The sequence below is a fragment of the Chiloscyllium plagiosum genome, chromosome 13 (assembly GCF_004010195.1).
Source record: "Chiloscyllium plagiosum isolate BGI_BamShark_2017 chromosome 13, ASM401019v2, whole genome shotgun sequence".
NCBI classification, from domain to species: domain Eukaryota; kingdom Metazoa; phylum Chordata; class Chondrichthyes; order Orectolobiformes; family Hemiscylliidae; genus Chiloscyllium; species Chiloscyllium plagiosum.
In genome coordinates, this window is record NC_057722.1 from 37,422,946 (window position 1) to 37,427,019 (window position 4,074).

At 43.3% G+C, this 4,074-nt stretch overlaps 1 protein-coding gene across 6 annotated transcripts in view; it reads left to right on the forward strand.

Moving 5' to 3' along the window:
• The first annotated feature begins 2,112 nt into the window (after positions 1-2,112).
• The window catches only part of LOC122555933 (inactive N-acetylated-alpha-linked acidic dipeptidase-like protein 2), a 941,631-nt gene continuing 939,669 nt past the window's right edge, over positions 2,113-4,074 (forward strand). For 4 of the 6 annotated variants that reach the window (XM_043702221.1, XM_043702219.1, XM_043702220.1 and 1 more), the window contains exon 1: positions 2,113-2,846. The gene's annotated coding sequence lies outside the window, so the exon portion shown is untranslated. The remainder of the gene's footprint in view (positions 2,847-4,074) is intronic. The other 2 variants (XM_043702223.1, XM_043702224.1) reach the window with 1 other exon arrangement.

Sequence of the window (4,074 nt, forward strand, 5' to 3'; positions counted from 1 at the left end):
TTTACATAAATTACAATAGCATGGTCTCAGCACTGATTTCCATTGGTCACAGATTTCCAGATGGAAAAAAACACCCTCCACCACTAATCTCTGTATTTCTGATAGAATTGTGATGGATTCTGTATCTATCTTACCAGCTCACCATGAATCCCAAGTAACATCACCTTTTGTATCAGCCTGCTATGGGAAACCTTTACAAAAGGCCTTACTAAAGTCCACGTAGACAACATCCACTGCCATGCCCTCATCAATTATCATTGTCACCTCCTCAAAAAGCTCAGCGAAGTTTGTGAGACATGATCTTCCCCCACAGAAAGCCATGCTGCCTATTGTTGATAAGTCCATCAATTTCCAAATGTGAGTAAATTCCATTCTGTAGAATACTCTCCAATAATTTCCTTACCACTGATGTAAGACTCGTGGACAGTAATTTCCGAGATTATCTCTATTGCTCCTCCTAAACAAAGGAAAAAAACTGGATATTCTTAAGTTCTCTGGGATCTCTCCTGTGACTGAGGATAGAAAGATTTTGCAGAATGCCCCAGCAATTTCCTTACTTGCCTCCTTCAGCATTCTGGGATAGATCCTATCAGGTCCTGGCACTTGTGTACCTCAATGTTTTTCAAAACACCTAACATCTCCTCCTTTTTCCTATCGACATGTTCTAGAATATTAATGTACCCCTTCCAAGACTCATCATCTACTATGTCCTTCTCCTTTGTAAATACCAATACAAAGTACTCATGAAGAACCTCACTCACTTCCTCCAGCTCCACACATGAATTCTCGACTCTGCCTTTGAATGGACCTACCCCTTTTCATAATTACTCTCTTCCTTCTTTTATATTTATAATATGCTTTTGAATTTTCCCGAAAAATGTCTATTTTCAGGATGTCTACTGTCATAAATTTAGGAAGAAGCAAAAAACAGAAGATTGTGGCAGATACTAAAAGCACAAAATGGCAGAATTCCAAGAGTAGTGTGAAAAGTGGAGGAGAGAACTTAAAAAGGAAAGTATGAAAGCTAGGAAAGTGCGGCGGGATGGGGGTAGAATAAAGTAAAACCCAAAGGGGTTTGGAGAATAAAGAGTAAGAGAAACATTAGGAAAGGGTTCGGGTCCATTCAACATGTCGGAAGACATGGGCACAATCCTCAATGAACACTTTGCATCAGCCTTCACATAAATACGTGGATATAGGAAGTCACACCTTTCATTGGTAGAAGAGTCAATAACTCGGGGGCATGGATTTAAGGAAAGATATAGAAGGCTAAGAGGAGACTTGAGGAGAGGGCAGTGGGAGTCGAGAACGCACTGCTTGTAAGATTAGATTAGATTACTTACAATGTGGAAACAGGCCCTTCGGCCCAACAAGTCTACACTGACCCTCTGAACAGCAATCCACCCAGACTCATTCCCCTACATTCACCCCATCCCCTAACACTACGGGCAATTTAGCATGGCCAATTCACCTGACCTGCACATCTTTGGACTGTGGGAGGAAACCAGAGCACCTGGAGGAAACCCACGCAGACACGGGGAGAACGTGCAAACTCCACACAGACGGTTGCCTGAGGCGGGAATTGAACCAGGGTCTTTGGCACTGTGAGGCAGCAGTGCAAACCACTGTGCCACCGTTGAATCAAAAATTCTCTGAACATTTAAGTGGTAGATACTCATTTTATGGTATAGCCTTCAGGACTATGGGCCAAGAACAGGAAAATGGAATTAGTGTAGTCCTACCTTTGATACCCTATGTGGACACAATGGGCTAAATCGCCTCCTTCTGTGCTGTAAATGCCTACTCGTCTAAGTTTATTCAGGAGAATTCCTACTACCTGTCCAACTATAGTGAAGCTTCTTCCAAATGGCAATTTCACAGTCATATTTTTTAATCATCTAAGGAAAAAAGCTCAAGGTGCTCTAAAAGGAATAGATCCTGTGCCTTGTAAGGATGTGAACTCAAAGGTTTACACATGTTGTTGGCACATATTATTAGGCCAAAGGACTGTTTTTTCATGCTCTAGTAACACCTTCAAATTGTTATCCAGCCAACCTCTTGGATAAACAGTCCTCTCCCACTCCAAGTATATTAGTTCTGTCATCTGACTATACGATATGGAATGCTGTGTTGATTCTCTGTACTATGGTATAACTGGAACTGTATAATAAATCAACTTTCTACAGTCAGCCCTCTCAGCTCTGTGTTTGTCTAGTACTATTCTGGCAGCAAACTGCCATTCATTTACCTCTATTTCTTTTTATAGAATTGGTGCGCTTGAGTGAACATATAAGATAAAAAAGACGAGACTGTTATTGTGATGCCAATTCCGAAACAAAATCAACTTGGTTCAGAACAAGAACAAAAATCACAATTACATATGGTCCATCATAATACATATCTATTATTTCAGATGGCCAGTTTCCCTTGTGTTGTTTCGGCACAAAGGTTGTTTGACACCTTTACCCTCGACCTGATAATCTATCCAAATGCACTTCCTGTAAGAATACAACATTTTATATTGTCCCGGGTTGTGTGCTGGTGCGGTAAATCACTGCACTTTAAATGACTTTTTAATATCTGGATCTTTAAGATCTCGATAGATTGCTTGTGTGACTCGTGCAAAGTAGTTTTTTTTTAAACAAAGAGTTTGCTTGAAGCTTGCACTGTGTACACGTCCATTCCTTTAATGCTGCTTTTAATAATTGAAGTGGGAGGGGAGGGAATGAGTTTGGGAACCTGCTGTAGGGAATGAAGTAAATTGAAAGGGTGTGTCGGACAGTAACTGAGAGAAACACGGAAAAAAAGAAAAAGAAATGGCAGCTCTACACAACTTTCCCTAGAAGGTTGGTAAAATGCTTCCTCCCCAGAGTTGGAGCTTGGAGGGAGTTGACTGCTGAGTGGTAGTTGGTGTGAGGCTTTGGGCTGCATCTTCTCTGAGGAGGTGTGAGGGTCTTGTTCCCCTGCGCTGCTGCTGCTCCGGCTTGGGGCAATGCACTCGCTTGTCGGCTCAGCTCCTCTCTTATTGCCGGGGCCGCTCTACCTTCGCAGCCTCGCCTGGGTTTTAAAGCCACCGGGAGCGGCCGTGGCGGTCTGCAGCGCGGGTGGAGGAGGGGAAAGCGAGGCCGCTGTCCCACTGGCTTTAAGGCCGCGGCGGAGAGAGGAGTGCGTGTCCCGAACACTGTTCAAAGTTGCCTCACGTTTGGTGTTGGGAGCAGGGATCGGTTAGCACGAAACTTTTTGATTTAGAAGGAGTGAAGTTGATCGTAACTTTACGGGAGTACACTGTTTAAAACAAAAACGGTTAGGACCTTAATAAATACATCTTTTTCGCACAGTGAGTGAATAAAGCTAGTTTGAGTAGGAAAGAGACTTCCCTGGCTCAAGGTATGATAAAGTGCACCCTGTCTGGAACTGACGCCGTGTTACAACTAACATTCAGCCGTGCCAACAAGTTATGCCATTGTAACACCAGGCACACTGTCTGCGGCAGATAGTAACGAGGTACTTTAGGTAATGCTATACCTCTAACTCTACATGTGGCAAAAACCAGATGAAAGCTGGAGAGATTGTGAACCTGTGCTCTAAATCAGAGCACCTTTTAAATTGACTTTTGTTTTGGCTTAACAGCTCCTAGTTAAACAACGACTTTTGATTGACTTAATTCATTTACTGCCCGTTCAACTTCGATTTGACAATTGCTTCTCAACGGGCACACACTATCAAAATGCATGCTGAAATTAGTTGCAAGAGTGAGGAGTATTAAAAGATATTCTGGATTAGTGGTGCTGGAAGAGCACAGCAGTTCAAGCAGCATCCGAGGAGCAAGAAAATCGACGTTTCGGGCAAAAGCCTTTCATCAGGAATAAAGGCAGAGCCTGAAGTGTGGAGAGATAAGCTACAGGAGGGTGGGGGTGAGGAGAAAGTAGCATAGAGTACAATAGGTGAGTGGGGGAGGGGATAAGGTGATAGGTCAGGGAGGAGAGAGAGGAGTGGATAGGTGGAAAAGGAGATAGGCAGGTAGGACAAGTCCGGACAAGTCATGGGGACAGTGCTGAGCTGGAAGTTTGGAAC